This window comes from Rhincodon typus, chromosome 7 (assembly GCF_021869965.1).
Source record: "Rhincodon typus isolate 14 chromosome 7, sRhiTyp1.1, whole genome shotgun sequence".
NCBI lineage: Eukaryota > Metazoa > Chordata > Chondrichthyes > Orectolobiformes > Rhincodontidae > Rhincodon > Rhincodon typus.
Window position 1 is genome coordinate 93,529,413 of NC_063338.1, and position 10,862 is coordinate 93,540,274.

At 44.4% G+C, this 10,862-nt stretch overlaps 1 protein-coding gene across 1 annotated transcript in view; it reads right to left on the reverse strand.

Moving 5' to 3' along the window:
* The window catches only part of cfap65 (cilia and flagella associated protein 65), a 405,073-nt gene that overhangs the window by 393,631 nt on the left and 580 nt on the right, over positions 1 to 10,862 (reverse strand). The window lies entirely within an intron of this gene.

The window sequence follows — 10,862 nt, forward strand, 5'->3', positions numbered from 1 at the left end:
TATCAATAAGGTCATGACTGATCTGGTTGTAGTCTCAATTCCACTTTCCTGTCTGCACCATCGACATCCCCCATAATCCTTGACTCCCTCCTCTATGAAAAATCCAACTGAGCCTTGAATAAGCCCTATGATCCAGATGCCACTGTTTTCTGGGGAGGAGAATTCCAGAGATTAATGACCCTCTGAGGAAAAAAGATTCCCTTCATCTTTGTCTGAAAAGCAAGACCTCTCTTTATGATTAAGCTGTGTCTCCTAGTTCTAGTCTTTCAGATATCACCTAGTCAGGTCTCCTCAGGATTTTTTATATTTCAGTAAGCACAAATGCTGAGACTCTCCATGTTCATCCTTTCCTGATCAGTTTGTCCTGCATCATCAGATATCTTTGCTGTTTCAGCTATGACTCTGCACAGGAAAGTTCTCTTGTGAATTCTGGTCTGCTCAGTCTGCATTTCCTCCATCTAAGGATTTCGTTTCAATTTTCCAAAATTTGTGGATTTTCTTTTTGTTTTAAAAGAAGTTAGCAATAGCTAATAACCCCTCTGACATACATCTGCTCCTGAATTGACAGAACCTTTGATTTAAAATTATTACCTTTGTTTTAAATCTGTGACGTCTCCCCTTTCCAGGTCTGTAACTTCCTTCAGCCCTACAACCATCCAAGATCTCTGCTGGCCTGATTCTGACTTCTTGAGCATCCCTGATTTTAATCACTCTGCTATATTCACTGTGCCTTCAGTTCCTTGGGCTCACAACTCAGGACACTCCTTCCTAAACCTCTCTACCTATCTTTCTCTCTTTAAGATACTCATTAAAATCCAACTTCATTGAGAAAGATTTTGGTCACCTCTCCTAATATCTGCTTGTGTGGCTTGATGTCAAATTGTGTTTGGTTGCACTTCTGTGAAGGGCCTAGTGATGTTCTGCTATGATGAAGGTGCTTTATAAATGCAGGTTGGCTTTGTAAACTACAAAACAGCTTGCTCTGGAAGGATCTGTGCTGTTTCTCAGTGCGACACAGTTCTTATAAAGGAGAGTATCTCTGTGCCACTTTCTGCCTTTTCATAAGAGCAAACTCAAACCATTATATATCTGATTAGGCTTCATATCCCTTTATTTGTTTTTCCTGCCTTTCAGTTGATTTTAAATCCATGTCTGTATTTTTGTTTAAATGCCGAGTGATTTTTGTTCTCATCGTCGAAACTCTTTATTCAGCTTGACGTAAGGCGAACTGGAGAGTGCACCCATTTAAAAAAAATCTGACTGGTGACCTCGGTGAGTTTGTGACTGGATTGCGATCAAACTGGCTTTGTCTCACCGGACATTGGATTAGTCTAGAAAGTGAGCCTGGTGGGAACTTTCTCTCTGCTGTGAGACAGCAACATTTGGTGCACACTAGGGAATATTGCTATCTGGTTCACGATGCCCTACTCCACTATCCCTGTACGACACCATCCTACCCCCCTCAAACATTCCTCCCTCCCTTACCACATAGTGCTACCTCTGTAGTTAGAAAGTTAGATTTGTCTAACTGCTAACACTATGAGCTGTATTTTGTGCTCCCCATTGGCGTGGAGTGGGGTGGGCTGGAGAAAACAGATAAAACTTGAGGGTTTAAGCTATAGGGAGAAGCTGGGGCTATTTTCCCTGCAGTGTCAGAGGCTGAGAGGTAACCGTATAGAGGTTTATAAAATCATGAGGGGCATGGATAGGGTGAATAGTCAAGGTCTTTTCCCCAGGGTAGTGGAGTCCAAAACTAGAGGGCATAAGTTTAAGGTGAGAGGCAAAAGATATAAAAGTGACCTAGGGGGCAACTTTTTCACACAGACGGTGGTGTGTGTATCGAATGAGCTGCCAGAGGAAGTGTTCAAGTGCCAGAGGAGGCTGGTACAATTACAACATTTAAAAGGCATCTGGATGAGTATATGAATAGGAAGGGTTTAGAGGGATATGGGCCAAATGGGACAAGATTAATTTAGGATAGCTGGTCAGCATGGATGATTTGGACTGAAGGGTCTGTTTCCATGTCGTACAAATCTATGACTGTATGGTTGGATAGCTAGTCCACCACCAACCCACGTTGACCCCCATCAAAAAAGGCCATTTCCAAATAAATAAATACGCATTCTTTAGGTTTGCTCGCGGAGACATTTAGGTGTTCTCGTGCATGAGTCACAAAGCGTTATTATGCAGGTACGGCACATATCGGGATGGCTAATGGAATGCTGTTCTTTATCACAAGAGGAATTGATGTTATGCTTCAGTTATACAGGGGACCACATGTGAGATCACGCCTTGAATACTGTGGTGTCTGTAAGTGAGGAAGGATCTAGATGTATTAGCGCTGGTTCAGAGGAAATGTATTAGATTAATACCTGGAATGAGTGGGCTGGTTTTTGAGGAAAGGTTGGACAGACTGGGTTTTTTTTTTCCCACTGGAGTTTAGAAGAGAGAGCAAAAACAAAGTTGCTGGAAAAGCTCAGCAGGTGTGGCAGCATCTGTGAAGGAGAAAACAGAGTTAACGTTTCGGGTCTGGTGACCCCTCCTCAGAACAGAGAAGAGAGAGGGCTGACTTGAATTAAGCCTTGAGGATTATGAATGGTCTTGATAAAGTGAACGTGGAATCAATGTTTCCTGTTGTGGGTCGGTCCAGAACTGTGGAGGGCACTCAAAATTACGGGTTGCCTTTTCAGGACAGCAAATGGGGGAATATTTTTTCTTTGAGGGTTCCGTAAGTTTGGAATTTCTCTGCCTCAGACAAAGTTGGATAGATTCTCATTAGGCAAGGGAAACAAATTTTTTTAAAAATTTATTCACTGGATGTAGGTATCATTTGGGTAGGCCAGCACATATCACCCATCCCTCATTGTCCCATAGGGCAGTTAAGGGTCATCCACATTGCCATGGGTATGGAGTTACATATTGGCTAAGGATGGCAGTTTCCTTCCCTAAAGAACATCAGTGAACCAGATGGATTTTCCTGACAATTGGCAACAGTTTCATGGATGTCATTAGACTCTTAATTCCAGATTTTCTTTATTGCTGGCGAGATTCGAACAAAGGTCTCTGGATTAATAATCTAGTGATAGTATCGCTAGGCCGTTGCCTACGTCCACATTTGGAATCTGAAACACAAAGTGATCAGTTTGTAATCTTATTGAATAGGGGTGTAGCGTTTGAAGTCTTTTTTGCTTCTATTCCATACGTTCACATCAGTTGCTTCCAGCATTCTTGCCTGCTCTCGTTGCTCAGTTTTGCTACTGCTGGCAGATGGGGCAGATAGACAGGTCTTCCTCCCGCTCTGAGGGGTAGAACTCCCACAATTAACTAGTTGAGCCCACCCACAGTGAGTTGAATCCGAGCTTCCCAAGTGTCGGCAGCGGTGGGAGCGGTTCTTTCCTGGACTGTCGGCAGCGGTGGGAGCGGTTCTTTCCTGGAGTGCCAGCAGCGGTGGAAGCAGTTCCTTCCTGGAATGTCGGCAGCGGCGGGAGTGCTTCCTTCCTGGAATATCAGCAGCGGTGGGAGCGGTTCTTTCCTGGAGTGTTGGCAGCGGTGGAAGCAGTTCCTTCCTGGAGTGTCAGCAGCGGTGGGAGCAGTTCCTTCCTGGAATATCGGCAGCGGTGGGAGCAGTTCCTTCCTGGAGTGTCGGCAGCGGTGGGAGCGATTCCTTCCTGGAGTGTCGGCAGCGGCGGGAGCGATTCCTTCCTGGAGTGTCGGCAGCGGTGGGTTTCTTTGCCAAAGTGGAGGTCCCAGGCGGTGGCAGTGTCAGCAACATAAGCCAGAACAAAGCACTGGCTCCTTCGGCGCAGTGGGCCCAGGGTCGACTCATGGCAGCGATGATGTTGGTGGAGGCAAGATGGTGCTGAAGACTGGCGATACAGTTCCAGTGGTGGTGGCATGGCTCCAGGCCATGTCTGAGCCCGGGTATCAGCTGGTGGAGGTGGTGGTGTTCGAGCTGCAGCAGTGTGTCTCGTGGCACCTGAATGTTCACTTACTGAGGGATAGACTTTGTGGCTTTGTTTTTCTGGAGACGAGCACTCATGGCGGAGGAGTAATGTAGATGTTTCCCTTTTTTTGGCTGTTTCTGTTATTTCTACTTCTGTTTTCAGTCCTGTCTTTTGTATACAAAGATGGCATCGGAAAATGGCGACTATGTATACTTTTCAGTGTACTCTTGTACAGATAACAATAAAATCTGAATCTAAATCCAGCTAACTTTCCTTTCAGGGTCAGGGGCAGTATGATGAACAGTCAGCCGCAACCCTCCCGCATAAAATACAGCCACAGATGTTTGTTCGTGGTGATCACACGGAAAAGGAAAATAAATATCTAACTTTCATTTATATGGCACCTTTCACAACTTCAGTATTGTCTGAAATGTGGTTGCTGTTTTCATGTTGGAAATGAGACGACGAACTGGTGTGGACTAAGTTCTCAGGAACAACAATGTAATAATAACCAGATAATCCTGTCTTTTAATTGATCGGTTTTGCCCAGGGCATTGGGGAGAACTTTCTTATTCTTCTTCAGTTAGTGTTCACCTAAGAAAGCAGTTTTGTCTTCTTAATGTCTCACCTGAAATGCAGTATCTACAACAATTCAGTGCCACCTCAGATTAGATCTTATGCAGACGTCTCTGGAATGAGACCTAAACCCAAAACTTTCTGGCCCCAAAGCAAGTGTGCTGCTTACTGGCCTGTGGCTGCATTGTAGTACGCCAATGAGAATGACAGGAATGGGTGGAAGGAACCTGGAGCAGCTTAGGATATAGACAGCAGAAAGGATGAAGAATAGAACTGGGACCAATCTTTACACACTTAATGTATATATATAGGGGTATGAAATGCAAACATGCGTTCCCTTTGCAGCAACTGCAAAATCACTCTGCTCCTATAGGATCCAGTTTAACACCCACCCTCTTATCTATTTGTGCCATGTCTTTGCATACATTTTCCTCCTTTGAGGAATACTGGGGAAGTATTGGAAGAATTAGTCGGCTGATTACCAGTTTTTTAAAAATAGTGTGGAAGCAGGCCATTCAGCCCATCGAGTCCACACCAACCTCTGAAGAGCATCCCACGCAGACCTACCCCTCTACCCTATTCCTGTAACCCTGCATTTTCCCATGGCTAATCCACCTAGCCTGCATATCCCCTGGGTACGACTTGCTTGAGCCATGTTTTGAATGCACCCGTATTGGCAGTTTTATAGTGGGACTTGGATCTTGAATCTTCTGCCTCAGAGGTATAGGTGCGGGTAAGAACCCCCAAGAACACCTCTTTATGCCTGTAATGTAATTAGATGCTCAGGACTGTACAATTAACATGGTAGAGTTTTAGGTCAGCTGAGATTTATGGAGTTGGAAGACCAGCCAGTAGAGTGTGGAAGAAGTGACAAAATATTCAATGAAGGTTCAGAGGCAGCACTGCGAGGGGTTTAATGGTGATGTTGGTGCACCAATGACCTGCCCATGGATACAGATGGCTCCTGAATGCCCACATGGGGAAGGGATTCCACACACTAGGATGGCAGTAACTCCTGTAATGCCAAATATACCAAGGCTACCTGGGCAAGTTTTTCTTTCTTTTAATTTGTTCAGGGTATGTGGGCATTCATTGCACATTGTAATTTCCATGGAGAAGGTGGCTGTGAGCAGTGTCTTGAAATGCTGCGGTCCTTGGTTGTAGGGACACCCACAGTCTGCTGGAGGGGAGTTCCAGGATTGTTGACCCAGCAGCGAAGGCACAGTGCTATAACACCAAGTTAGGATAGTGTATGGCTTGTAAGTGGTGATGTTCTCATCTATCTACTGCCCTCATCCTTCTATGTAGTAGAGGGTTTGGAAGGTGCTGGCAAAGGGGTGTTGGTGAATGTAAGAAGTCCACCTTGCTCACTATTGCCGTTTTGCGCTGAGAGAATGGAGTCAATGTCAAAGTAATGGATGGGGTGCCACTTCTGATCATATATTATAGGAATAGAGGGAGATTGTTCATCCCCTTGATTCTGTTCCACCAATCAGTGAGACCATGGCTGCTTCTTTTTTGTTTTTCTATTCATTTGTGGGATGTGGGCATTGCTGGCTATGCCAGCATTTCTTGCCCATTCCTATTTGAGAACGTGGTGGTGAGCTGCCTTCTTGAACTGCTGCAGTCCACCTGCTGTGGGTTGACCCACAATGCCATTAGGGAGGGAATTACAGGATTTTGATCCACTAACACGGAAGGAATGGCGATATATTTCCAAGTCCGGGTAGTGAGTGGTTTGGAGGGGAACTTGAAGGTGGTGGTATTCCCATATGTCTGCTGTCCTTGTCCTTCTAGATGGAAGTGGTTGTGGGTTTGGAAGGTGCTGTCTGAGGATCTTTGGTGAATTTCTGCAGTGTGTCTTGTGGATAGTATACACGGCTGCTACTGAGTGTCAATGGTGGAGGGAGTGGATGCTTGTGGATGTAGTGCCAATCAAGTAGGGCTGCTTTGTCCTGGATGATTTGTGACCCAACTGCATTTTTGTTTTTGCAACATTCGTGGGACCTGAGTAGTATTGGCTGGGCCAGCATATATTACCCATCCCTAACTGCCCAGAGACCAGTTCTGAACCAGCACAGGTGCTGTAGGTCTGGAGTCACATGTAGTCTAGATTAGGTAAGGATGGCAGATTTCCTTCCCCAAAGGACATTAAAGAACTACATGGGTTTTACAACAATCATCAGTGGTTACACGGTTGTCATTCTGTTGGCCTTTCTTTAGTTACATATTTTTTGTTAAATTCAAATATCACCATCTGTTATGGTGGGATTCAAACCCAAACCCAGAGCATTGGCCTGAGGTTCCAGATTATGAGCCCAGTGACATTCATGTTACGCTACCATCTCCCCTTGTACATAGACCCATACACCTTTGATTTGCAAAAGCCCATCAATCTCCAATTTAAGACTAACAATAAGGAAATCCATTCCAAACTTTATTCTGAAAGATAAAATAAAGCCATAAAACTGGAAGTGAGTCTGAAGAAGAGTCACTGGACCCGAACGTTATCTCTGCTTTCTTTCCACTGATACTGTCAAGACCTGCTGAGTTTCTCCAGCAATATCTGTTTTTGTTTGATCTGAAAGATCTGTCTGTTATTTTCTGGCTATGTACCTTTGTCCTAGATTCCTTTACACAATGGAAATAGTGTCTCCCCATGTTATGTGCGTGACATAAATTTAAAAACTACACCATGAATGTTGAAGGTGATAGATAGGGTGCAGTCAAGCAGACAGCTTTGTCCTGAATAGCATCAACCTTCTTGACAGTTGTTGGAGCTGAACTCCTCCAGGCAAGTAGAGAATATTTCATCACACTCCTGACTTGTACCTCAGGTTCTGGGGAGACAAGTGAAGAATTTCTCTTTTAACCATAGTCCAAATGGTTTTGATCCCAGTATTCTGAGACTGAGACCTCCTGTTCTATCCTCTCCAGGGAAAATAGGCTCTTAATTGGTGTCAAAAGCCAATAAAATCTTTTATCGTTGAACAGGTAGCAAAGAAGATTGATGACGGCAGAGTGGTGGACGTGATCTGTATGGACTTCAGTAAGGCATTCAACAAGCCTCCTTATGGTAGACTGGTTAGCAAGGTTAGATCACTCGGAGTAGAGGGAGAACTAGCTATTTGGATTCAGAACTGGCTCGATTTAGAAGACACAGAGTGCTGATGGATGGTTGCTTTTCACGGTGGAGGACTGTGACCAGCGGTGTGTCATAAGGTTCGGTATTGGGTCCACTGCTTTTCATCATTTATATAATGATTTGGATATGAACATAGGAGGTATGGTTAGTAAGTGTGCAGATGACACCAAAATTGGAGGTGTAGTAGACAGTGAAGAAGGTTACCTGAGAGTACAACGGGACCTTGATCAGATGGACTAATGGGCCAAGGAGTGGTAGATGGAGTTTAATTTGGATAAATGTGAGGTGCTGCATTTTAGAAAAGCAAATCAGGATTGGGCTTATACACTTAATGGTAATATCCTGGGAAGTGTGGCTGAACAAAGAGACCTTGGAGTGCAGGTTCAAAGTTCCTCGAAAGTGGAGTTGCAGGTAGATAGGATAATGAAGAAGGCATGTGGTATACTTGCATTTATTGGCCAGTGCACTGAGTATAGCAGTTTGGAAGGTCATGTTGCAGCTGTACAGGACACTGGTTAAGCCATTTTTGGCTTAAAGTGTAATACTGATCTCCCTGCTATAGGAAGGATGTTGTGAAGTTTGAAAGGGTTCAGAAAAGATTTACAAGGATGTTGCCAGGTTTGCAGGGTTTGAGCTATAGAGAAAAGCTGAATAAACTGGAGTTATTTTCCCTGGAGCGTCAGGGGTTGATGGGTGACTTTATAGTAGTTTATGAAATCATGATGGGCATGGATAAAGTAAATAAGACAAGGTCTTTTCTCCAGGGTGGGGGAGTCCAAAACCAGAGGGCATAGGTTTAAGGTGAGAGGGGAAGGATTTAAAACTTTTTCACACAGAGGGTGATGTATATGTGGAATAAGCTGCCAGAGGAAGTGGTGGAGGCTGGTACAATTACAACATTTAAAAGGCATCTGTATGTGTATATGAATAGGAATGGTTTAGAGGGATATGGGCCAAATGATGGCGTATGGAATTAGATTTATTTAGGGTATCTGGTCGGCAAGGAAGAGTTAGACTGAAGGGTCTGTTTACATCCTGTATATCTCTATGGCTCTGTGTCTGTAAGTAGTATCAACTGTGACTCAGGGATGTTTCAGGTCGGTGGGGGGAACTAAATCTCAACTGCCCAAACTTAGGTTGATGCCTATTAAAGAAAGGTTACACGATGCTTCAAGGAAGAATGTACTGTACGCAAGGCTGTGAAATCAACATGTTACACTTAGGCATTTCCTTAACTGTTATGTCAACTTCTTGTGACACTTCCCTTGTCATATTTGCAACAGCCTGTTTGTCAACAGAGTATTCTCCAACTGACTGTGAGTTACGTCATGGGAGGCATCTCTTATCCACGTCATTTGGTCTGCCTGCCTGTCTCTTAGTCTGCATAGGGCCTAGTCTGTGCACCCTTGGTTTGTGTGTCAGTCATTTGGCATACCTATCTGCCAGTTTAGTGTACCTCTCAGTTAGTCGGTATGCGCCTGTGTGCATGCCTGTCTGTTAGTTTATCAGCCAGTAATTCTGCATGTCTTATATATAGTTGTTCAGTCTGCACCCCAGTCAGTCGGGCAGGCAGTCTGTTCACCTGACATTTAATTGATTGGTCAGTCTGCACATCTTGTGTTTGGTGAGTCAGTCTTTGCACTAGTCATTTGCATCGTCTGTGCACCTCAGTCTGTGTGGGGGTCAGTCAGTCAGTCAGTTGGTTGCCATGTATCTGCATGTGTATGTGTCTGTGCTTGACTGGGTGTTGGTGTGTGTGTCTCTGGGTCTCTGTGTGTGTTTCTGTCTATGTGCCTGTTTGCACGTGTGTCTGCCTGTGTAACAATCCCCTCTCCCTAACAAAAACAAATGCGTTATTTTAACATTTTTTTTCCTGAATGTTTCGAATTGAACGTAGTTGATTGGAGAATCCTTCATATTTACAGGAAAAATATTTGTCTGAGAGCAGTTGAAGTAATATCATTCCTCCTTAAACTACAGTGCTTTGTGTGGGATATGTTGACCTTTCTGTCAGTCAGTTTAAATTTTATATGAAAGGTTTTTTCCCCAAAAAGCATGCATACAGTAAAAAAAAATCCTGGGATTAGGTTTACCAAGCTTAGATGTTGTGTGTCAAATGGGCAAGGAAAATCAAAAGAAGTATACCGAGGAATTGTTGATTTTGGAGCAGTTGGGTGTTTACAGTGAGGGGTTCTCGGTGCATATGTTAGTGCAGCTTGTAGTAGTGTATGCAGTAAAATGTTGATCTTTCTGTCAATCAAGTTGAATTTTAATCAGAATATGATCCAAGACCCACAGAAGAAACCTGGGGATTAGGTTCGCAGAGTCTGTGTGACTTTACTGTTTGGGTTGCAAAAAAATTAGAGAAGTGGTTTTTGATTTTTCTTTTCACCCTCCTCCTCCTCTATCCATGCGTCTTTGAACCTGATTGAGGGGGTGGGATTGATATAATCGTGAATCGCCGCTGTTTATGTTGTAAGAATTCACCTTTGATGCCTCTCAATTGCTCCGAAAGGTTCAGTCAGTAGTTTTGCGGGAAGAGATGGCATCGAGCCACATTGGATCATGTGTTGGCTCATCTCAGCTGAGATGGCTTGGTGTCATTGAAGTCACCTACTGTGGTCCCCTGGCAGGAGACAGAATTATCAAAGATCCATGCACTTTATTGTACTCCGCTGGCTTCTTCTGGGGAAAGAAAATTTATCTAATGTCTTTGTGACACCCCCGTAATGACCACAGGATGTTCCAAATCACCTTCCAATTTACTAATTTTCTTCAGAGATAGTAGGAACTGCAGATGCTGGAGAATCCGAGACAACAAGGTGCAGGGCTGGATGAACACAGCAGGCCAAGCAGCATCATAGGAGCAGAGAGGCTGACGTTTCGGGCCTAGACCCTTCATCAGAAAAGGGGGAGGGGAAGGGGGTTCTGAAATAAATAGGGAGAGAGTGGGAGGCGGATAGAAGAGGGATAGAGGAGAGGATAGGTGGAGAGGAGTTGCAGTGGGAGAGAGATCCCTTGAGGTTTGTCCGGAGGGAGGAGGGTAACTTCTTCAAGTTAGGCATCCTTAGAAGAGGCTTCGCAGCAGTTCCTACTATCTCTGATTCAATTTTAACCCCACTGCGAAGCCTCTTCTAAGGATGCCTAACCTGAAGAAGTTACCCTCCTCCCTCCGGACAAACCTCAAGGGATCTCTC